The sequence below is a fragment of the Enhydra lutris genome, unplaced genomic scaffold (genome assembly GCF_002288905.1).
Source record: "Enhydra lutris kenyoni isolate GAN:26980312 unplaced genomic scaffold, ASM228890v2 scaffoldscaffold60, whole genome shotgun sequence".
Taxonomy (NCBI): domain Eukaryota; kingdom Metazoa; phylum Chordata; class Mammalia; order Carnivora; family Mustelidae; genus Enhydra; species Enhydra lutris.
Window position 1 is genome coordinate 3659362 of NW_019154144.1, and position 26664 is coordinate 3686025.

Genomic DNA, 26664 nt, shown 5'->3' on the forward strand with positions numbered 1-26664 from the left:
AAATGTTCTCTGGGGGAATTGAACATAGTAGAGAATCACAACACTGGCTTAAAAGAGATTAGACACATATTCTGGGATCTAGCAAGTAAAAAGACACAAATGTTATTTCCATGAAGCCCTGTCTACACTTTATGTCCTAAGTGCCAAGGATGAAAAAACTACCTGCTTAAACAATTCATCAGTGAGAAACCAGCCCTACAGAACTTACTTACTTGCTACATCTAACAGCAAGTGAACCCAGGAAATATAGTCTACAGGTAGATGACCATGGGCCCAGTTTAAATTTATTTCTATAGGAAAAAGGTAGATCAAATTTTGGGAAACAGGTAGTAGTACACCATAAACAATATGCATTATTGCTCAGCTAAAAAGATTAAAAAAAAAAAAAAGACTCAGTCCATGGTCAAGATAACAGGTTTTAGTGCCAGTTTCCAGAGATTGTGAAATTGACAGATTAGCGAATATATATTCATGCAGACACAATGAGGTCGACATGTTCTGATAAAATCAGAATTCTGAATTTACATTTGATTTCAGCACAACCTTTTCCTTGCCTGATAGAGAAAAGCTCATTTATTTTTCCAGGTATAAGAATAATGCAAACAATTAAAATATAGCAACTTGCTTAACACTTAGAAAACCTTTATCTAAACAACATAAACAAAATTCATTTAAACATTCACATTTTCTTGAAGGCTTTTTTAAAAAACTGTTTTATATATATCTGTATGTATGCATGCATGTATTTGTTTATTTAGAGCATGAGCAGGGGGAGGGGCAGAGGAAGAGGGAGAGAGAAAATCCTCAAGGAGACTCTGCACAGAGCACGGAGTCCACCTTGGGGCTTGATCTCACAATGCTGAGATCATGACCCCAGCTGAAATCAAGAGTTAGATGCCTAACTGACTCAGCCACCCAGTTGCCCCTCCTTGGAGGTTTTAACCCAAGTTCTACACAGATTAAAAAAAAAATTTGTTTTAGATGGAACAGCATTATATAAAAAAAAGAGGGACAAGACTTCCTGTCTTAATGCTACTCAATCAAATGTACAATGATTCACAGAATTACTAAGAAACCACTGTCTACAGGGATAGCCAGTATTTCTTTCATTAAGGTCAAATCATTAATCAATAACTCAACCTCACTTATCTATTTTATCTTATAACTAGGAACACATTAGTTTACTACTAGCCATGATACTGAATATATTGTAAGATAGAAGGTGTCAGAATTTTCCGTGGGGTAATTCCTACTATTTTGGCATCACTCCGTTTTCACTATATTACTGCCCAGAAGTGAAGGTGGTATTACAATTTTCCACATATGTCAGTTCACAGAAGAATAAAGAACATATTTTTCTTAATAAGAGGTTATTTAAAAATAGGATTTTAATATTTACTTCTACTTGGAAATGTTGATACAATATTTACATTAATGCAACAAAAGCAGGAACTATGAGTCTTATTACTTATTACAAGATCTCTTACTACTATGCAGGGGTCCAGCTGACTACTATATAATGAGGGGTCAGTATGTTAAAGCATGGGTAGAAGGAGCAGAATCTATATATTACGTACATTGGAAATAAAATTATTTTGTATAAATGTCAAAAAGAGACTGATTTTTTTTCTCATTAAAATATATGGTTTCTTCTAGGGTAAAAATTAACATCTAAGTCTTGGGCTTACAGAATCATAACTATTGGAAGAAACTTTAGAGGGCATCTAGTTAAATATTTCACCAAGGCACATGATACCTCTTTATCATCTCTGACCAATTATCCTTCATTTATCTCTATTTGAATGCTTCTTGTGAGGCATATCCAATTTCATTTCATCATTCTATTGACAGGCACCTCTAAACTGTCTCTTAAAATGTCTTTCTTATTCTCAATGGCCTTCTATGAAACAGCAAAGCATAAATCTCTCCCCATTTCTATGTGATTATATATTAAATATTTAGGAGTATTATGCTCATTCTGAGGCTTTTCCAGGCTAAATATTCCCAATTGTTTCAGTATTCCTTGATTGAAATGGTTTCCTGTCCCATTACTATCCTGATGACTTTCCTCTGGACACACTTCTGTTTTTCAATGTCCTTCAGAAAATTGATACAAATGTGTTATGGCTATTCCAGTGAACAGAGTCCAGTAAATAACCATTAATGAACTGGGTATTAAGCATTTGTTGGCAAAAGGAATATGACATTAACTTTTTTATTAGCTGTATCACATTGCATAGTCTTATTTGATGACATAGGGAAGGTTTCTCATCCCCAAACATGGATTTTCAAGGGATCTGTACATCTATCACTAGAGATATTATGTTTTCAGTCAAAGAGACTTCAATTTATTTATATTAAGGTTTTTAATTTTTTTCCTTCAAGATGTTTCTAGAGTTCTCTAGTAAGATATAAGTCAGTTGGTGTAGGTATATCCTAAACTTTCCTCCTTTTTGCTAGAGTTACAACTTGACATTTTTTTCTTTATATTTCAACATTTTGAACATTTTGTTCTATTGTCTTCTGGCCTGCCTACCCTCTGAAGAGAAGTCTTCTGTCATTCTTGTCTTTATCCCTCTAAATGTAATGTTTTCTTTGGCTACCTTTAAGGTTTTCCTTTTATCATGGATTTTTAGCAGCTAGATTATAATGAGCCCTGCTGTTTTTTTCTTTGTGTTTCTTTTGCTTGGGATACACTGAGTTTATTGTATTTATAGGTGTAGAATATTCATCAAATTTGGAAAATATTCAGATATTATTTCTTCAATTTTTTTAAAAATTTTTTTATTTATTTATTTGACAGAGAGAGATCACAAGTAGGCAGAGAGGCAGGCAGAGGGAGACAGGGAAGCAGGCTCCCTGCTGAGCAGAGCTCAATGTGGGGCTTGATCGCAGGACCCTGAGACCATGACCTGAGCTGAAGGTAGAGGCTTAACCCACTGAACCACCCAGGCACCCTATTTCTTTAATTTTCTGACTCCCCCAAATAACTTACCTTTATTTCTGAGTAGTTACTCTACTCATGCTAAAGTAGCTGAATGGACCCCTTAAAGTATCCAGGAAACTGATTTAAGCTGCTACTTAACACTGTGTAAGAAAAGTATTTACGAAGAAAGAAATACGGTCTTTTAGTTTTTGTTTTTGTTTTTGTTTTGGTTTTTTGGTTTTTTTTGTGTGTGTGTATGTGTGTGTGTGTGTGTGTATTGAAGAATTTGGGCTGTGCCTTTAACTTATATAGCGAATAGGAACATGATTTTTTCAATTTCATTTCTCCATAGGAATAAAACAATAAAATGGAATCAATATTATGCAATTTTGAGACTTTTTATGTTATTGGTCTTGTATTATTATGATATCTTTAGTGTATCATTTGAGCTTACTATATGACTGGGAAAAATTTGAGTTAAAAAGTAAAAGTGAATGTGTTTCAGTCTAGATTATGGAATAACTTTGGAGTTAATTCAACTGAGGACAAAAGTTGAACTGCCTGCCAATGTTAAGAAAGATATAAAACTGCAGTGGTTGGTATTGTGGGAACCATACTAATAAAGGTGTTAGCATAATTGTACTAATGAATGATTGATCTTTCTCTTGCAGGGATAGCAAGATTAACTTTATTAACTTTATTTTTTCCCAAGTTTTTATTTAAATTCTAGTTAGTTAACATATAGTGTAATATTGGATTCAAGAGTAGAATTTAGTAATTCCACATTTACTTGCAACATCCAGTGCTCAATCTCAGTGACTCCATAAAGCATAATAACATTTGAATCATAGAGTCCCAAAAGAAAAAGAGGGGGGGAAAGGGGCAGAAGGTTTATCTGAGGAAAATGTAGCTGAAAACATCCCTAATCTGGGGAAAGAAATAGACATCCAAATTCCAGGAGGTACGGAGAATTCCCCTCAAAATCAATAAAAGCTAGTCAACACCAAGACATATCATAGTAAAATTTGCAAAATACAAATAAGAATCCTGAAAACAGCAAAGAAAAAGAAATCCTTAACATACAAGGGAAAACAAATCTGGTTAGCAGCTGATCTTTCCACAGAAACCTGACAAGCCAGAAGAGAGTGGCATCATGTATTCAAGAATACTTTATCCAGCAAGGCTGTCATTTAGAATAGAAGAAGACATAAAAGTTTCCAAGACAAACAAAAACTAAATCAGCTCATGACAACTAAACCAGCCCTCTAAGAAATATTAAAGGTGACTCTTTGAGTGGAAAGACCAAAAGTATTAAAGATTAGAAAGGAACAGAGAAAATCTCCAGAAACAGTGACTTTATGGGTAATACAATGGCACTAAATTCATATCTACCCTATTAACTTTACTGGATTGGTAAACAAAAAGGTTTATTTTTATTTATTTTTTAAGCTTATTTTTTTCAGTAATCTGTACACCCAATGAGGGGCTTGAAGTCATTACCCCAAGATCAAGAGTCAGATTTTCTTCTAACTGAGCCAACCAGGTGCCTCAAACACACACATTTAAAAGACAAAAAAAAAAACCAAAACAGATCTTTCTGTTTATAGAAGAGTTAGTATGCATTCTTCTCAAATTCTTCCAAAAAAAAAAAAAATAGAAGAGAAAGGAGAACTTGCAATATCATTCTATGTGTCCAGCATTGTGTTGATACAAAACCAGGCAAAAACATTATCCAAAAAAAAAAAAAAAAAGAAAAAGAAAGAAAGAAAAAGAAAAAGAAATATAGCCAGTATCCCTGAGGAATATAAATGTAAAATTCCTCCACAAAATATTAGCAGACCTAATTCAATAATGAAAATAAAAGGGTCAATCACTTCAATCAAGTGGGTTTTATCTCAGGGATGCAAGGGTGGTCTAATATCCATAAATCAATGAATGTTGTATATCACATTGACAAAATGAATGTTAAAAACCATACCATCATCTCAATAAATGCAGAATAAACATCTGACAAATTTAATGTTGATAAAAACTCTCAATAAAGGGGGTTTAGGGGGAGCAAAGTTCAACATAATAAAGACTATATACAGCAAACCCACAACTAAGATGACGCTCAATGGTGAAAAACTGAAAGCTTTTCCTCTAATATAAGGAACAAGAAAAGAAACATAACACTAGAAGTTCTAGCTTCACCAATCAGACAAGAAAAGCAAATAACAGGCATCCAAACTGGAAAGAAAAAATAAAACTCACTAATTGCGGATGACATGATACTATATATAGAAGACCCTGATGACCCTACCAAAAATTGATAGAACTAATAAATGAATTCAGTAGTTTCAGGATAAAAATTAATATAATAAATACACAGAAATGTGTTATATTTCTAAACAGTAATAATGAAGTACAAAAAAAATAAATTAAGAAAATGATGCTATTTACAATTGTTAACAAAAAGAATAAAATACTTAAGAATATATTTTATCAAGGAGGTGAGAGACCTATACTTTGAAAACTATAAGGCATTGATAAAGGAAATTGAAGATGACACAAATAAATGTAAAAAAATATGTCATGCTTACGGACTGGAAGAATTAATACTGTTAAAATATTCATACTACACAAAGCAATGTACAGATTCAATGCAATCCCTATGAAAATTATCAGTAGTATTTTCACAAAACTAGAACAAATAGTGCTAAAATTTTACAAAACCACCAAAAAAAAAAAAAAAAAGCCTGAATAGCCAAAGCACCTTAAGAATGTAGAAGAAAACTGGAAATATCATAATCCCATATTTCAGATATACTACAAAACCACAGCAATGAGAAGTGGCCTGATATATTCAAAGTGCTGGAATAACTGGAAAAACCTGTAGCCAAGAATACTCTACCCAGCAAGGCTATCATTCAGAATAGAAGGTGAGATAAATTTTCCCAAACAACAACAAAAGGAGTTCATGACCACAAAACTACCCCTGCAAGAAATATTAAAGGGGACTCTGAATGGAAAAGGAAGGCCAAAAATGACAGTATGAAAGAAGGAAACACAAAAGCAGTAAAAATGAACATTTTGGTGTAAAAAAGAAAAAAGGAATTCACAAAAATAAAAGAATGTAAAATATGACACCATATACCCAAAATGTGGGGAGAAGAGCAGTAAAAAATGGTTTCCAACTTAAATGAACATCAACTTAATACAGACACTGTATTCAAAAGATGTTATATACAAACATAATGGTAACTACAATCAAAAACCACTAATAGATATACAAAGAATAAAGAGAAAGATATCTAAAGGTACCACTAAAGGAAACTAATAAACCATGAAAGACAGCAAGACAAGTCAGGATCAGAGAAAATATTCAAAAACAACCACAAAACTAGTAATAAAATGGTAATAAAAACACGTCTATCAATAACTACTTTAAATGTAAATGGACTAAACAAACCAATCAAAAGACATAGGGTGACAGAATGGATAAAAAAACAAGACTCATCTATATGCTGCTTACAAGAGATTCATTTTAGACCTGAAGACAACCTGCAGATTGAAAGGGAGGGAATGGAGAAACATTCATCACACAAATGGATGTCAAAAGAAAGTCATAGTAGCAATACTTAGGCAAAATAGACTTTAAAATAAAGTCTATAACAAAAGACAATAAAGGACACCATATAATATTAAAGGGGACAATCCAACAAGAAGAAATAACAATTGTAAATATTTATGGATCCAACATGGGAGCACCCAAACACATAAATATGTTAATAACAAACATAAAGGAATTAACTAAAAATGATATAATAATAGTAGGAGATATTAACACCCAATTTGCAACATCTAAACAGAGTATCAGTAAAGAAACAATGGCTTTGAATGACACACAGGACCAGATGAATTTAACAGATATATTTAGAACATTCCATCCTAAAAGAGCAGACTACACATTCTCTTCAAGTGCATATGGAACATTCTTCAGAAGAGATCATATATTAGCCTGCAAAACAATCCTTGGCAAATTCAAAATCAAAGCGCTGCCATGCATCTTTTCTGACCACAATGTTATGAAACTAGAAGTCATCCACAAGGAAAAATCTGGAAAGATCTCAGATACAGAGAAGTTAAATAACATGCTGCTGAACAATGAATGAGAAAACCAGGAAATAAAATAAGAAATAAAAAAGTATATGGAAATAAATGAAAATGACAACAGAATAGTCCAAAACCTTTGGGATGTAGCAAAAGTGGTTTTTTTAAAAATTTTTTTTAGTTTTTTAATTTTTTATAAACATATAATATAATTTTATCCCCAGGGGTACAGGTCTGTGAATCGCCAGGTTTACACACTTCACAGCATTCACCATAGCACAAACCCTCCCCAATGTCCATAACCCCACCCCCCTTCCCCAACACCCCCCTCCCCCCAGCAACCCTCAGTTTGTTTTGTGAGATTAAGAGTCACTTATGGTTTGTCTCCCTCCCAATCCCATCTTGTTTCATTTATTCTTCTCCTACCCCCTTAACCCCCCATGTTGCATCTCCACTTCCTCATATCAGGGAGATCATATGATAGTTGTCTTTCTTTGATTGACTTATTTCACTAAGCATGATACCCTCTAGTTCCATCCACGTCGTCGCAAATGGCAAGATTTCATTTCTTTTGATGGCTGCATAGTATTCCATTGTGTATATATACCACATCTTCTTTATCCATTCATCTGTTGATGAGCAAAAGTGATTTTAAGAGGGAATACAAAGCAGTATAGGTCAACCTCAAGAAGCAAGAAAAATCTCAACAATCTAATCTTATCCTAAAGGAACTAGAAAAAGAACAATAAATAAAACTTAAAACAAGCAGAAGGAAAGAAATAATAAAGATTAGAGCAGAAACAAATAACATAGAAACTATAAAAATAATAGAACAGATCAATGAAACCAGAAACTACTTCTTTGAAAAGAAAAAAAAAGCAATAAAGTTGATAAACCTCTAGCCAGACTTAGCAAGAATAAAAGAGAATGGACCCAAACAAACAAAATCACAAATGAGAGAGGAAAAATAACAAATACTACATAAATACAAATGATTTTAAGAGAATATTATAAAAATGTATATCAACAAATTGGACAACTTAGAAGAAATGGATAAATTCCTAGAAACATATAACCTACAAAACTTGAAACAAGAAGAAATAGAAAATTTGAACAGACTAACAACCAGCAAAGAAATTGAATCAGTAATCAAAAAACTCCCTATAAACAAAAGTCTAGGACCACATGGCTTCATTGGCAAATTCTACCAAACATTTAAGAGAGTTAATACTTCTTCTTCTCAAACTATTCAAAAAACAGACAAGGAAGGAAAACTTCCAAATTCATTTGATGAGACCAGCATTACCCTGATACCAAAACCAGATAAAGATATTACCAAAAAAAAGAGAACTACAGGCCAATATCTCTAAAGAAAACAGATGCAAAAATCCTCAATAAAATACTACCAAAATGAATCCAACAATACATTTAAAGAATCATTCATCACAATCAAGTGGGATTTTTTCCTGGGTTGCAAGTGTGGCTAAATATCCACAAATCAATCAATGTGATACATCACATAAATAAGAAAAGGAGAATTATAAGATCATTTCAGTAGACTCAGGAAAAGCATTTGACAAAGTATAACATCCGTTCATGATAAAAGCCTTCAAAAAACTAGGTTTAGTGGGAACATATATCAACATAATAAAGTCCATATATGAGAACCCCACAGCTAACATAATCCTTAATGGGGGAAAAACCAAGAGCCCTTCTCCTAAGGTTAAGAGCAATACAAGATATCTACTCTCACCACTTTTATTCAACATGGTACTAGAAGTCTGAGCCATGGCAAACAAATAAGAAGAAATAAAAGGCATTCAAACTGGTATGGAAGAAGTAAAACTCTCAGTATTTACAAATGATATGATAATATATATATAGAAAACCTGAAAGATTCCATCAAAAAAACTGCTAGAACTGATAAATAAATTCAGTAAAGTTGCAGGATATAAAATCAGTGTACAGAAATCTGTTGTATTTCTATACACCAGTAATGAAACAGCAGAAAGAGAAATTAAGAAAACAACCTCATTTATAATTGCACCAAAAATAATGAGATACCTGGGAATAAACCTAGTCAAATAGGTGAATGACCTGTACTCTGAAAACAATAGAACACTGATGAAGGGGAATTGAAGGCAACACAAAGACATGTAAAGAAATTCCATGCTCATGGATTGCAAGAATAAATATAGTTAACATTTCTATACTACCCAAAGAAATCTACATATATAATACAGTTCTTATCAAAATACCAACAGCATTTCTCACAGAACTAGAGCAGATAGTCCTAAGATTTGAATGGAACCACAAAAAAACCTGAATAGACAAAGCAATCTGAAAAAAGGAAACAAAGCTGGAAGCATCACAATTCTGGACTTCAAGTTATATTACAAAGCTGTAATAGGTATGGTATTGGCACAAAAATAGATCAATGGAGCAGAATAGAAAACCCAGAAATAAACCCACACTTATATAGTCAATTAATCTTTGATAAAGCAGGAAAGAATATCCAATGGAAAAAGACACTCTCTTAAACAAATGGTACTGGGAAAACTGGACAGCAATATGTAAAATAATGAAACTGGACCCCTTTTTTATACCATCCACAAAAATAAATTTAAAATAGAAAGACCTCAATGTGAGACAGGAAACCATCCAAAGCCTAGAGGATAACACAGACAGTAACTTCTCTGACATCACCCATACTAACTTTTTTTTTTTTCCAGATATGTCTCCTGAGACAAGGGAAACAAAAGCAAAAATAAACTATAGGAACTACATCAAAATAAAAGCTTCTTCACAGTGAAGGAAAAAATTAACAAAACTAAAAAGTAACCTAGGGAATGGGAGAAGATATTTGCAAATGATATACCTGATAAAGGGGTAGTATCAAAAATCTATAAAGAACTTATAAAACTCAACACCCAAAAAGCAAATAATCCAATTTAAGAATGGGCAGAAGACATGAAAAAAATATGTCTCCAAAGAAGACATACAGATGACCAACAGACACATGAGAAGATGCTCATTATCACTTATCATCAGGGAAATGCAAATCAAAAAAACTATAAGAGGTATCATCTCACACCTGTCAGAATGGCTAAAATCAACAACACAAGAAACAACAGGTGTTGGTGAGGATGTGGAAAAAAAGGAAAGCTCTTTCACTGTCAGTGGGAAGTCAAACTGGTGCAGCCACTCTGGAAAACAGTATGGAGGTTCCTCAAAAAGTTAAGAATAGAACTGCCTTATGATTCAGCAATTACACTACTGGGTATTCACCCAAAAGTACAAAGACACTAATTTAAAAGGATACATGCTCTCTTAAATTTATAGCAGCTACTTACAGTAGCTGAAATATAGAAGCCCCTCAGACACTCAATTGATGAATGGATAAAGAAGATGTAGTGTCTTGGGATGGCTGGGTGGTTCAGTTGGTTAAGCATCTGCCTTTGGCTCAGGTCATGATCCCAGGGTCCTGGAACTGAGTTCAGCATTGGGCTACCTGCTTAGTGGGGAGCCTGCTTCTCCCTCTGTCTCTGCCTCTTTCTCTCTCTCATGAATAAACAAATAAAATCTTTTTTTTTTTTAAAAAGAGATGTGGTGTGCATATATATAATTATATAATTAAACCATAAAAAAGAATGCAATATTGCCACTTGCAATGAGGTGGATGGAACTAGAGGGTATGATGCTAAGTGAAATAAGTCAGTCAAGAAAGACTAATACCATACAATTTCACTCATATGTGGCTTAAGAAACAAAACAAATGAGTAAAGGAAAAGACAGAGAGAGAAGGACAAACCACAAAACACTTTCAAATCCAGGGAACAAGCTGATAGGTTACCAGATGGGAGATGGGTGGGGTGATTGCTGAAATAGGTGCTGGGGATTAAGGAGAGCATTTTTCAAGATGAGCACTGGGTGATTAAAATAAACATTTAAAGAAATAATTCCTGGGACACAATGCATTGACTATAGTCAATAATACTGTAGTGTATATTGGAAAGTTGCCAAGAGACTAAATCTTAAATATCTTCTCATAAGAAAAACTTTATAAATTTTGCATGGTGATAGATGGTGATTAGACCAATTGTGTTCATTTCATAGTGTATACAAACATCAAATCATTTTGCTGTACAAGTTAAATATAATACTATAAGTCAGCTACAACTCAATATAAATTTTAAATAAGTAAACAAAGAATGAAAAAAAATTAGACAAATGAAAATGAAAACAAAGCATACCAAAACTTATGGGATAAAGTGAAGGTGGTACTAAAGGGGAAACTTACATTTATAAACACATTAAAAATTAAGAAATATCTCAAATAAACAACCTAAATTTACAATGTAAGGAACTAGGGAGAAAAAGGAAAAATAACCCAAAGTTAGCAGAAGGAAGGAAATAATAAACACTAGAACAGATGTAAAGGAAATAGAGAATAAAAGGAATAGAAAAATATAAATAAAAGTTGTTTCTTTAAGAACATTGCCAAAATTGGCTAACCTTTAGATGGACTAAAATAAAGGACAGAAAATTTAAATGACTAAAATCAGAAATGTTAGTGAATACATTACTATTGATATTGTAGAAATAAATTGGATTATAAGAGAGCACTATGAATAATTGTATGCCAGTATATCAGATCACCAAGAAGAAATGGACAAATTCTTAGAAACAGAAAACCTAGCAAGACTACATCACAAAGAACAGAAAATCTAAATAGATCTACAACTAGGAAGGAGACTGAATCAATAACGAAAAATCCTCCAAGAAAAGCCTTAGGTCTGATGGCTTCACTGGTGAACTCTACAGAACATTTAAAATTAATACTAATTCTTCTCAAACTATTCCAAAAAGTTGAAGAAGAGGACATATTTCTTAACTCATTCAATGAAGCCTGTATTATACTGATACAAAAGCCAGATGAAGACACATACAAAAAAGAAAACTACAGACCAATATCCTTAATGAGTATTTATGCAAAAATAGAGTTATATATTACCAAGCTGAATTCAGCAGCATATTAAGATTATTATACACCATCACCAAGTGAGATTTATTCCTGAAATGCAAGTACAGTTTAATATATAAAAATCAATGTAATATACCCTATTAACAGAATGACGAAAAAACCCCTGATATGATCATTTCAACTGATGCAAAAAAAAAAGCATTTGACAAAATTCAACACCCTTTCATAATAAAAATACTAAATAATGAGGTACAGAAGGAAACTACATTAAAAGGAAACAGAAGGAAACTACATTAAAAGGAAACTACAATAAAAGACATATATGAAAAACTCAGTGAATATCACAGTCAATGGTGAAAGATCGAAAGCTTTTCCTCTAAGATAAGGAATAAGACAAGGTCCCTTCTTTAACCACATTAGTCCACATAGTACTGGAAGTTCTACCCAGAGCAACGAGACAAGGAAAAAAAAAAGGCATCCAAATTGGAAAGGAAGAATTAAATTTATATCTGTTCACAGATACGATCTTATATTTAGAAAACTCTATAGATGGGGCGCCTGGGTGGCTCAGTGGGTTAAAGCCTCTGCCTTCGGCTCAGGTCATGATCCCAGGGTCCTAGAATTGAGCCCCGCATCGGGCTCTCTGCTCAGGGGGGAGCCTGCTTCCTCCTCTCTCTCTTCCTACTTGTGATCTCTGTCAAATGAATAAATAAAAAAATCTAAAAAAAAAAAAACAACTCTAGATTCCACAAAAAATGAGTTAACATTAATAGATGAATTTAGCAAAGTAGCAGGATATAAAGCCAATACACAAAAATAAGTTGCATTTCTATATACTATCAATGAAATATTTGGGATGGAATTTACAAAAACAATCCTAGTTACCATAACTTCAGAAAGAATAAAATGCTTTGGAGTTAGCTAACGACATGCAAGACTTGTACAATGAAAACTTCCAAGCATTCCTGGAAGTAATTAAAGAAGACATAAATAAATGGAAACACACCCCATGTTCATGGATTAGAAAACTCAATATTGTTAAAATGTTAATGCTACTCAAAGTGATCTACATATTCAATGCAATCCCTATCAAAATCCCAATGACTTTTTCTTATTTTTTATAGAAATAGGAAGATGCAGCCTGTAAGCCATACAAAATCTTAAAAGGCTAAATAACTAAAACAATCTTGAAAATGAACAAAACTGAAAGACTCATCCTTACTGATTTCAAAACCAACTACAAACTATAGCAATCAGGGGCGCCTGGTTGGCTCAGTGGGTTAAAGCCTCTGCCTTCGGCTCAGGTCATGATCTCAGGGTCCAGGGATCGAGCCCCACATCGGGCTCTCTGCTTAGCAGGGATCCTGCTTCCTTCTCTCTCTCTGCCTGCCTCTCTGCCTACTTGTAATCTCTGTCTGTCAAATAAATAAATAAAATCTTTAAAAAAACTATAGCAATCAAAACAGTATGATAGTGGCATAGAGAACAAACATAAAGACCAATAGAATAGAATAGAGAACCCAGAAGTAAACCCTCACCTAAAGTAAAATGATTTTGATAAGGGTGCCAAGACTGTTCAATGGGGAAAGGATAGTCTTTTCAACAAATGGTGCTGAGAAAACTAGATAACCATATATAAAAGAACTAAGTTGGACCCTTCCCTAAAACCATGTATAAAACTTAACTCAAAATGGATCAAAGACCTAACTTTAAGGCCAAAGATAATAAACTCTAATAAGAAGATTTACTCCTTAATGTTCATCACCCAGTTACCCCATCCTGCCAAGGAGGGCACGTAAGGTAATGAGTACTGGGTATTATATAAGACTTATGAAACACTGAACTCTACTTCTGAAACTAATAGTATACTATCTGTTAATTAAATGAATTTTAATTTGAAAAATAAAATAAAAATAAATTTAAAACATTCAAATGGACATGCTTCTATTTTTTTAATATTGTGAAACAGGAAAAATGATTTTTTAAAGTGCAGATGTTTAGTTGAAACATGCAACTTAATTCTTAAAATTAAAAATCATTGCTTTCACTCTTAAAAAAAAATAAGATCTAGTCTTAGACAAAGACTTTTTACCACATTAGAATTGGCAAAGATTTCTTGGATATGGCACCACAGTCACAGGTGACAAAAAATATATACAAATTGGACTTCATGAAAATTTTTAAAAATAATGCTTCAAAAGACACCGTGCCAGAGTACAACCCACAGAATGAGACAAATGTCTGAGGATCCTATATCTGATAAAAAGAATTGATATCTAGAATATATAGAAAACTTCTAAACTCAACAACAAAAAATAGACTAACCAATGAAAAATTAGATAATGTACTGGAGTAAACACTTTTCTAAAAAAGATATACAAATAGCCAATAAGCACACGAGAAGACACTCAGTATCGCTAATCATTCAGGAAGTCCAAATCAAAACCACAGTTTGATACTTCAGATCCATTAAAATGGCTACTATCAAAAGAACAAAATAATAAGTGTTGGCAAGGATGTAATGAAATTGGAAACCTTTTATATTACTGATAAGAATGTAAAAGTGTATAGTTGCTATGGAAAACAGTATGGTAGTTCCCCCACAAAATTAAAAACAAAATTATCAAAAGATCCAACAAATCCACTTCTAGATATATATCACAAAGAATTAAAAGCAGGTTTCTCAAATAATTATTTGTACACCCACATTCATAACATTATTTATAATAGCTAAATGTGGAAGCGACCCAAGAATTTATCAATTGATCAATGGATAAGCGAACTGTGGTATATCCACACACAATGGAATATTATTCAGCCTTAAAAAGGGAGAAAATTCTGCAATATGATACAATATGGGTGAATCTTGTGGACATCACACTAAGTGAAACAAGCCAGTCTCAAAAAGACAAATACTGTATGGTAACACTTATATGAGGTACTTAGAGTAGTCAAAATTATAGAGACAGAAAGTAGAACAGTGTTTGCCAGGTGCTGAAGGAATGGGAAGTTATTATCTAATGATACAGAGTTTGCTTTATAAGATTAAATAATTTATAGAGATGGGTGGTAGTAATGGTTATATTATGCCATGAATAAATTTAATAACACTTTACTGTAAACTTGGAAATGGTTAAGATGGTCAGTTTTACATATTTTGCCACAATAAAACATTTGAAAAAAAATGCTATTTAAGCTAATACATCTGCAATAACTGTTATCCAAAACAAATACAGTTACTAACTTAATTTTCTTAAATGAGTAAATTGTTCCTTAAAGATTTTAAATAATTTGTTCAACTTTATATGTCTGTTACAAAGATAAGGTTTAGATTCAGGCAGGCAGAGGAAGAGTTCAAGATTTTAACCACCAATGTATACTGTCTTTATTTTGAAATCTATTTAAAATAGGATAAAGAGATTAATTCTCAAAGAGTTTAAAAAGTTATTACATCTAATAACACATCACCATTAGGACATGATATTGAACTGATTTTGTCCTACCTTTAAGGTTTTGTATGTTTTTATTATAAGGATAGGCTATTAATATTTTGTAACAATAAAGGGTTTTTTGTTATTTTATTTCTGTAGGATATTATTCATAATAAGATCCAATAAGACTAACAAAGTGCATTTTTTGTTTAAAAATACTAGCAGTGTAATGAAATAAAAGCTGGTCTCAAATGTTAAATACCAAATGTCATAGAATGAAGTACTTCTAGTCACACAAGAATAAAGCTCCAGTAATGCTTACACATTAAAGAAGCTTTTACTAACAGCATACAATGGATCACTTTTGCACACAGAATAAAGTACAATTCCCTAGTCAGCTGCAAAATGCATTTTCAGCTTTATTTTCAACTATTTGTCTTCATAAACCCTCTATTCCTAACTACAGATGGTTTCAAAATGCCTGGTGCTTGCTTGTCTGTGTCAGTACCTACATTCACACTATATCCAAATGAAATTATTATCTTCCTTTTCATCTTTGCCTCTATAAATTTAACTCACTCTTTAAAGCAGAGCTTAAATTCCACCTTGTTGGTACAATATTTTACCATAAAAACCACTGCTTGAAACCATTTTTCGCTGTTTCATCTCTGTTAATATTTACTGCCTGCATGAATTCATCATATAATTTGTTGAATTATTAGTATTCAATTCAAACTCTTAAATATTTGTGGAATTTCTAGGTGCTGTGCCAGACTCCAGAGGGAAAAGTCAGTAAGAGACAATTCCTGTCTTCAAAAGTTCCTTCTCAGTTGATTAATAGCTCCTTAAATGACAAATACCTAAGATTCCAAAGTAAACTTTAAAAAGTTAAGTTAAGCTTTCCAATAGAAAAAAACTTTCATAACTTAATGGGAAAAATAAACATTTACTTTAAAAAACAAACTTTGATTTTTAATTAAGAATAAACACACTTTCTTACAGAAAATTTCTCTATAGAGAAATAGGCCCAAAGTTCTAAAGACATGCCTGTAAGGTCAATCCTCTCCTCGGAGTGAACAAAAATGGAAAAGCAAAATAGTTCATCCTGGGGCACAGAATTTGAATAGATTATGGTTTAAACAAAATGCCATTTGAGGAAACAAGTTATAGTAAGAAAACATATTTTTTAAGATAGTAAAAGAAAAAAATGATTCATCATCAAAATATCTCACTCTTATCTCCCTAAATTAATAAATGCCAAGAAAGCAACAGATGTTTTTCTAGAACTAGTGAGGTTGACTGTAAATTTGCATATAGAAAAAAATTAAGTAGGCTATCTCTACTAGATAAAATGTGTTATAAATACTATAATTTCCAAATATTAAAAGAGTATGATATAGATACATGCATAGGTAGCCAAGTGAAAACAAAGAGAAAGTCCAGAAATACATACAAATATAGGGATTGTTAAGTATTTAAAAGTATTACCTTGAATCAAGTTAGGAAATACACTTTTCAAAAATGGATTTTATATAACTAGATGTCCACCTGGAAAAAACTAAAGTTATGTCCATATTGTCTACTTATAAAAATTAGATGTCAAAGTTACAGTGATTTATATGTAAAAAAATGAGATTATAACTTCTTCTTTGGGGAAGAGGGAATAGATAAACTTTCTCCTATTCTTCCTACAAAGTACAACTAAAAACTCTTGACTTTGTATATAAAATCAATTGTAAGAAGACTCTGAGATGTGAAGAGAAGAGGCAGACCAGCCAGAGACTTTGGGACCAAAGGAATGAAACAGAGGCAAGTTTCATGGATTTCCTTTTTGCCTTATATATTATAGACTTGGAGATCATGTAGCTGGCAACTCGGAAACACCAATGAGTGTAGACATGAAGACTCCAAAGAAAGCCTGCTCTCTCTAGCCAAACGAAACAAAAACAAAAACAAAAATACAAAAAAAACAGGAAAAGGGAAAGCCTAGCAAAACCAAAACTTATTTGGGGCACATGTTGGTTAAGCATCCAGCTCTTGTTTTGGGCTCAGGTCAAAGCATCCAACTCTTGTTTTGGGCTCAGGTCAAGATCTTGAGTGTCCTAAGATCGATCCCCCTTCAGGCTCAGTGTACAGTCTGCTTCAGACTCTCTTTCTCCCTCTATCCTTACCCCTGTTCATTCTCTCTCTAAAATAAAATAAATCTTTTTTTAAAAAGACCAAAAACTATTAGGTAAAAATTTCTCTACTCTAGCCAAATAGCACAGAAAATATGGCAGAGACCCACTCTCATCCTTGCCCATGAAGGCAGAGTAAGGAACCCAGACTTCTATCCCTTGCTGTGCTATAATGAGGGGTTCCCAAAGAACCCAACTGTGGGGTAGCATCAGAATAAGCTAAATACAAAGCTGGGATTTTCATCCCCAGTATATGGTATGAAGGCCCCCTAAGCCCCATAGTGTTAGTGAAAAACACTGTGGGGAGACTGGAGTTCCATTTTCATACAGAAGGAAGGAAGCTCTCCTTTCTTGCACACAGGGATAATGTTAGAGGCAGCCTACTAGAGAGTGAGTATTTTCACCAAAACCTATTCCCCTGTGATATAAGTGGAGGGCAAGTGGGGAGCAGAAATGAGGCTCTTAACTTTATCATCCAGAGTGACATCAGTGAAGACTGTTCAGGGAGTATAAGTTCCCATCCCTTGCCAGCAGTAATTAGAAGATTCCCACATCTTTGTGTCAATAGAAGCCAAGTGGGGAACCTAGACTTCTACCCCACCTGGCAGTAATGCAGCGGGATCACCTTTCCCCTCTTTTCTTGCCAGAATTTTATAGAGGGAGCCAGCTAAAATGTAAGGCTTTAAAATACCTAAAATATCATAAAATTAAAATATACAGATTTCCATTGAAACATTACTGGTCTATCAAACAAAGAATCAGGATACTTAAACTTGAATTAGGAAAACAAAACACCCAACCAATATATGTAAACAAGATGACTGGAATGTTAGAATTATCTTCCAAAGATTTCTAAAGCTGTTATTATAAAAATGTTTTAGTGAGCAATTGTGAATATTATTGAAGCAAATGAAAAAAAAAGAAAGTCTTACCAAAGAAAGAAAAGATACTAAATATAACAAAATAAGAATTCTAAAATTGAAAAATATAAGTAAAGCAAAAAACACAGTGGATGGGCTCAAAAGCAGGATAAAGAGAATGAAAGAATCAGTGAACATAAGGTAGAACAATATTAGAAATATCAGAAATTTCCCTATGTTAACAACAGAAATAAAATACAAAAAAAAAAAAAGAAGAAGAAAAGAAAGAAAAGACGAACTGAGCCTCAGACCTGTGTCTGATTATAGCATACGATCAAACTTTTTTTTGTCATAGGAGTCCCAGAAGAAGCAAAGAAAGAAGGTGAAATTCAAAAAAGTACTCAAAGAAACATTGGATGAAAACTTCCCAAACTGGCAAAAGACATAAAACTGGAGATTCAAGAAGCTGAGCAAATCCAAAATAGGATATACCCAAAAAATCACAGATCAAAATACATCACAGTTAATCTTCAAGAAATGACTTCTACCTTTATAGAAAAACTATTAGAATGATTGCAAGTTCTTATTAAACATCATGGGGAAAAGAAGGAAGTGATATAATGCTTCTCAAATGCTGAACGAAGAGTGGCTAAAGGAAGTTCTCTAAACAGAAAGGAAATGATAATAGAAGCACTCTTGCCATACCAGAGAAGATGAAAGTAAAATAGGAAGAGTAAATATATGTGTAATTTTCCTATTGTTTTCTAAATGATATTTGATGGTTAAAATCAAAATTACAGTAATGTCTGGGCAGTTTTTAATGTATGTAGAGGAAATACTTGAGACATATTATATAAATGGGAACAGTTAAAGGAATGTAAAAGGAGATAGGGATTCTCTGTTCTAATTGGTAAATGTCAACACTAGCAGACTGTTACTTTAAAGGTACCCAGGATTTGTTTTAATCAGGTATAGTAAAACACATACATAGGCATGAACATAACTGTTGTGAAAGAAGTTTTTATACTTACAGATCCCTAGAAACAGGCTTGGAGCATCATGCAGAGCCACATGGGAAATACCCACGGTTGGTCAGGAGGCAGAGAAAATGAGCGGAAAATGTGGGCAAAAGCCTTTATCATGGCTTCTGTGAGAAAAGCAAGGCAAAGAAGTCTAAGCCTGGACTATAGAAGTATAAGAGTTAGATAAAGGAGGTAATGGAAGGTTTGGCTCTGGATTGATTAGCTTGCATATAAAAGGCACATTTGCAGGTGAATCATTTGCTTTATTTAAGAATTAGCAAGCCTTTGAGAGGGTAGTCCATCCAGAATCAACAAAGCCTCAAGATGTCAAAGCATCAAACACAGAAACTAGGAAACTAGTTAGTATATATAGTTGAATAACTTGAGCAAGAAATTAAAAAAATGTACTACAGATAGATTTACTCAAAATCGTTATATCAAAATATCAAAATATTTTCAAGTTACCAAAAGGAAGACAGGGAAAAGAAAACAGGAATGAAAAATGAAGGGAATGAAAAGGAACAAAATGGAATGGGAAGAAATTTTAGTTTTAGCTCCAACATGCAAATTGCTTAGAAGTCATCATATTCAGGCTTACAAACAACGAAAAAGTGTCAGCAAACTGAAAACCAACAAGTTTGCAAAGAACTGAGGACACAAGGAAAACTGACACCTTGAAATCTGGAGAGACAGGTCAATCTAGAGTCACAGATAGGATTTGCTCAAAAGGAGATAGGTCCCTGTGGAAGCAGAGACAGTACTCTTGATAGACAAAGAATTTAAGGCAACTGTTTTAAATGTATTCAAAAAACTAAAGGGAGCCACAAAGAGTTATTGGAATCCAGGGGAGCAATGTACAAATAAATAGAAATTATCACTGAAGAGACAGAAATTATAAATAGGAACCATCCAAAAATCCATGATCTGAGAAGTGTAATTACCAATATGTCACTAGAGGGTTTCAACAGCAGATCTGAGCAGGCAGAAAAAAGAATCAGCAAACTTGAAGATAAGTCAATTTAAATCTCCCAGACTAGGAGAGTTCCAGCAACTTAGGTAGATCCTGAACTCATCTCCATTGACACACCATATCTATACCTATTTACAGAGAAATTCCTCCTAAAGAAGAACTGAAGGCTGACTGAACAGATTTTGCACAACAAAAGATAAAGGCAAGAAAAATGGACACTGTAACAAAGAGAAATTACCCACCCACCCACCCTCCCCCAGTGCAATGAACTGCAGTGGGGAGGGAGAGTACTAATGAACCCTAAGCAGATTTGTCTGCCCTGGAGCACAGGGGGAAAAAAGCCTCAATTCTAAAGAATAACTAGAATATAAATTAACTAGCCCTAGAATCTTGCCAAACAGTGGAGGAACTCCTGGAACTCTGAGTCAGAAGGGCTGGCAAGTACCATGATTTTTGTTCGCTCTCCATCTTGATGGCTTGGACTTGAGCAGAATCTGAGCACTCTAACTGGCATACCACATCAGTAAGTCCTAGGCCTCTAGAACATACCAGCCCCAGACATTCCACCAACGCAGTCTCAAAGTGCTGTACACTAAGAAACCCACGGTCAGCACTCACTACAGCTCCAGCTGCCATGCTAAATTGACGCAAACCGAAGTGTCCTGGAACATTCTAGTTCCTGTACCACTTTGGCTCCAAATGGCTTGCTAGAGCACCTCTAGTGAAGAGTGCTTCAGGACTTCCCAGCTGATGCCTGCTTTGGCTATTAGCCACACCCTACCAGGATGTCCCCTACCCAGAGTGCATTGGGAACCTCTGGCCCATGCCTTCTTTGGTTCCAGACACCCCACGAGGAGACTCTCTGTACTGAGCATCTTGCTTGCTCCTTCCTCAGCTTCAGCTGTCCCGTCCTTCTCCCCTCTTTGTGGAGAACCCCAGGACATTCCAACCTGCATGTCCTTCCAGGGCATCCTCTGTGCCAAGAGCCCTATAATTGCCCCAGATTATGCCCACTTCAACTACAATTGTCCTGCCAGGGTGATCCCTGCTCAGAACCCCCGGAACCCCCCAGCCTGTGACCTACCTTGCCTCCAGCCACCTGCAAGGACATCATCGGTGTAGAGAGTCCCAGAATATCCAGATTATACCCACTTCAACTTCAGCAGTCCTTCCTGATCCCCTCTGCACATAGAGCCCTGAAAACTCCCAGCTTATACGTACTTTGGCTGTCTTGCCAGGACATCTTCTGCATGGAGAGTCACAGGATTGCCCTGGCTGACACACACTTCAGCTCTAGCCATCCCACCAGGGCAGCTCCAGGTCAGAGTGTCCTATAACTCATGCCACCCACAATTCCAGCCAGCCAGAGAAAGTAACCATGCACACACAGCCTTCACAAGGGATAGCCATACATAAGACTATTGTTTCAAGTTTAGAAGAAGTTACTGTTCCACTTAATTCATAAAAACAAACACAGAAAGTCAAGCAAAGTGGGGAAAATAAAAATATGCACCAAATGAAAGAATAAAACAAAATTTGAGGGAAAAAAAAAAGAATGGAGATAAGCAACAAAGACTACAAAGAGTTTAAAGCAATGATTGTAAAGATGTTCACCAGACTGGAGAGAAGATGAAAGAACTCAACTTCACTAAAGAGATAGAAAATATAAACAAGAACCAGTCAGAGTTGAAGAACACAATAAATGAAATTAAAAAAAAAAAAATACGTTAGAGGGGCACCTGGGTGGCTCAGTTGGTTAAGCAACTGCCTTCAGCTTGGGTCATGATCCCAAGGTCCTGGGATCGAGCCCCACATTGGGCTCCCTGCTCAGTGGGGAGCCTGCTTCTCCTCCCTCTGCTGCACTGCCTGCTTGTGCTCTTCCGCTCTCTGTCAAATAAGTAAATTTAAAAAAATACATTAGAAGGAATCAATAGACTAATGGATGCAGAAGAATGAATCAGTGATCTGGAAGACAGGGTACTGGGAAGCACTCAAACTGAAGAGCAAAAAGAAAAAGAAATTTAACTTAGGATAGGTTAAGAGACCTCTTGGACAACAACAAGAAAAGAAACATTTGCATTATAGGGGGTCTCAGAAGGAGAAAAGAGAGAAAGGGACAGAAATTTATTTGAAGAAATAAGTGCTGAAAGCTTCCTTAACCTAGGGAAGGAAAGGGACTTACAGGTTCAGGATGAACTAGTCAGACCAAATTAAAAGTGCTATAACTGAGATGCAAAACTGACTTGATGTAATCACTATGAGGATGCAAGAAACAGGAACAAACAGGATTCAGGAGATAAAATTATGGAAAATAATGAAGCTGAAAAAAAGAGAGAAAGAAAACTATTAGATCATGAATATGGATTAGGGAACTCAGCAATTTCATAAAGTGCAATAATATCCATGTCATAGGAGTCCCAGAAGAAGAAGAGTGGGGAAAAGGAGGAAAAGATTTATTTTGAATAAATTATAACTGAGAATGGCATTCCTGGGTGGTTCAGTGGGTTAAACCTCTGCCTTCAGCTCGGGTCATGGTCTCAGGTTCCTGGGATCGAGCCCCACATCAGGCTCTTTGCTCAGCGGGGAGCCTGCTTCCCCCTCTCTCTCTGCCTCCCTCTCTGACTACTTGTGATCACTCTGTCTATCAAATAAATAAATAAAATTAAAAAAAATAAATTATAACTGAGAACGTCTTTAATTTGGGGAAGGAAAAAGGTACCCAAGTGTAAGAAGAACAGAGAACTCCCTTCAAAATCAACAATAAAAAGGTTGACACCAAGAAATATCATAGTGAAATTGCAAAATACAAAGATAAAGAGAGAATTCTAAAAGCAACTAGGAACAAAATGTCCTTACCCTATGAGGAGAGACACATCAGATTAACAGGATACCTGTCTACAAAAATTTGGCAGGCCAGAAGAGAGTGGCATGATATACTCAACATGCTGAATGAGAAAAATACACAACCAAGAGTACTTTATCCAGCAAGGCTGTCATTCAGAATAGGAAACATAAAGAGTCTCGAAGACAAATGAAGACTAGAAAGGGACAGAGAAAATCTCCATACTTTATGGGTAATATAATGGCATTAAATTCATATCTATGCTATTAACTTTACTTGATTGGTTAAAAAAAAAAGGTATTAAAAAAAATTTTTTTTTTAGTAATCTCTACAACCAATGTGGGGCTCAAACTCACGAAAGACCTAAATGTGAGACAGGAAACCATCCAAATCCTAGAGGAGAACACAGGCAACAACCTCTTTGACCTCAGCCATAACTATTTGTTACTAGACATGTTGCTGGAGGCAGAGGAAACAAAAGCAAAAATGAACAATTGGAACTTCTTCAAAATAAAAAGCTTTTGCACAGTGAAGGGAAAAGGCAGCCTTTGGAATAGAAGAGGATATTTGCAAATGATAATACTGGATAAGGAGCTATTATCTAAATTCTGTAAAAAACTTATCAAACTCAACAAACACCTAGGGGACAAATAATCTAGTTAAGAAATGGGTAGAAGACATGAACAGACATTTTTCCAAAGAAGACATACAAATGGCTAACAAACATGAAAAAATGCTCAACATCACTCATCATCACAGAAGTACAAATCAAAAACCACAGTTAAATACTATCTCACACCTACAAGAATGGCTAAAATTAACAACTCAGGAAACAACAGATGTTGATAACGTGTGGAGAAAGGGGAACCCTTCCCCTGTTGGTAGGAATGCAAACTGGGGCAGCCACTCTGGAAAACAATATGGAGGTTCCTCAAAAATTTAAAAATAGAACTACCCTATGACCCAACAATACTACTAGGTATTTATTGAAAGGATAAGATTGTAGTGATTGAAAGGGGCATGTGCATCCTAATGTTTATAGCATCACTATCAATAATATCCAGGTAATGGAAAGAGCCCAAATGTTCATTGTGGATGAACAGATGAAGAAAATAATGTGTGTACACACACACACACACACACACACACACACACACACACAGTGGACTATTACTCAGCCATCAAAAAGAATGAAATCTTCCCATTTTCCCATTTGCAATAACAGGGATGGAATTAGAGTGTTTATGCTAAGTGAAATAATTCTGTCAGAGAAAGTCAAATGCCATATGATTTCACTCATATGTGGAATTAAAAAAAACAAAACAGATGAACATAGGGAAACAAACGAAAAATAAAATAAGATAAAGATAGAGAGGGAAACAAACCATAAAAGACTCTTTACTATCAAGAATGAACTGAGGGTTGCTGGAGGGTAGGTGGGTGAGAAGATGGTCTAAATGGGTGATGGGCATTAAGGAAGGAAGGCACTTCTTGTGATGAGCACTAGGTGTTATATGTAAGTGACAAAGCACTAAATTCTACTGCTGAAACCAATACTACACTGTATGTTAACTAACGTGAATTTAAATAAAATCCCAGAAGAAAAAAAAGAAAAAATGAGAAAAGAAAAAACCTACAACCATGATTACTTTACCAGGCAAAGTTATCATTCAGAATTGAAGAAGAGATAGAGTTTACCAAACAAACAAACAAAGGAATCAATTACTACTAAGCCAGCCTTACAAGAAACATTAAACAGACTTCTTTAAGTGAAAAGGAAAAGGCCATAATTAGACATAAAAAAATTATGAATAAAAAGATGTAAACTATGATCATAATATGTAAAATATGCAAGGGGAAGTAAAACAGAAGTTCTTTTAGAATGTGCTCAAACTAAAATGATCATCAACTAAATATAGACTGCTATTCTTAGGATATTATATATAAGCCTCATGATAACCCCAAACCTAAAACCCATAACATATACACAAAAAATAAAGAGAAAGCTGAACATAACACTACAGAAAGTTATCAATTACAATGAAAGAGAGCAAGAGAAGCTTAAAGGAACAATAACAAACAATTAACAAAATGGCAATAAATAGTATCTATCAATAATTACTTTAAATGTAAATGGTCTAAGTGCCCCAATCCAAAGACATCAGGTGACTGAATAGAAAGGTCCATCAGTATGCTTCCTACAAGATACTCCCTTTAGACCTAAAGACACATACAGACTGAAAGTGAAGGGATGGAAAAAGATAGTGCATGCGAATGGAAGTGGAAAAAAAAAAAAAAAAAAGCCAGCATGGCAGTATTTATATCAGAAAAAGAGTACTTTAAGACAAAGATTGTAGCAAGAGACCAAGAAAGGTATTGCATAATGATATAAGGATCAATCCAACAAGAGGATTGTTAATAACTATGCACCCAACATCAGAGTACCTAAAAATATATATAATAAATATTAACAAATATTAAGGAAGAAAATGACAGTAATATAATATTAGAGGACTTTAACTCTCCACTTACATCAATGGATAGATTAGGCAGAAAATCAATAAGCAGTGTTATGCATGATACATTTGACAGATGGATATGATAGATACATATAGACCATTCCATACAAAAACAACAGAATACACATTCTTTTCAAGTGCCCATGAAACACTCCCACAGATAGATGACCTGTTAGGTCACAAAACAAATCTCAATATATTTAAGAAACCTGAAATATCAAGTATCTTTTCCAGTGACAACAGTATGAAACCAGAAATCAATCATAAGAAAAAACACTACAAACTTGTGAAGGTTAAACAACATGCTACTACATAATGAATGGGTCAACAAAGAAATAAAAAAAGAAATAAAGAAATGCATTGAGACAAATGAAAATGAAAATATAAGACTAAATATTTGGGGTATAGCAAAAGCAGTTCTGAAAGGGAAATTTAGAGCAATACATGCATACACCAAGAAATAAGAAAAATCTCAAATAAACAACATAACCTTATATCTAAAGGAACTAAAAAAAGAAGAAAAAACAAAACCCACAGTGAGTACAAGGAAGGAAGTAATAAAGATATAAATGAAACAGAGACTAAAAACAATAGAAAAGATCAATGAAATTAAGAGCTGGTTCTTCTAAAAAATAAAGAAAATTAAACATTTAGCCAGGCTCACCAAGAAAAAAAAAAGAGAGGAGCTAAATAAATAAAATCAGAAACAAAAAAGAAGTAACAGTTGACACCACAGAAACAAAAGACTATAAGAGAATACTATGAAAATTATATACCAACATATTAGAAGGCCAAGAAAAAAAGGATAAATTCCTATAAACATATAATCTTCCAAAACTGA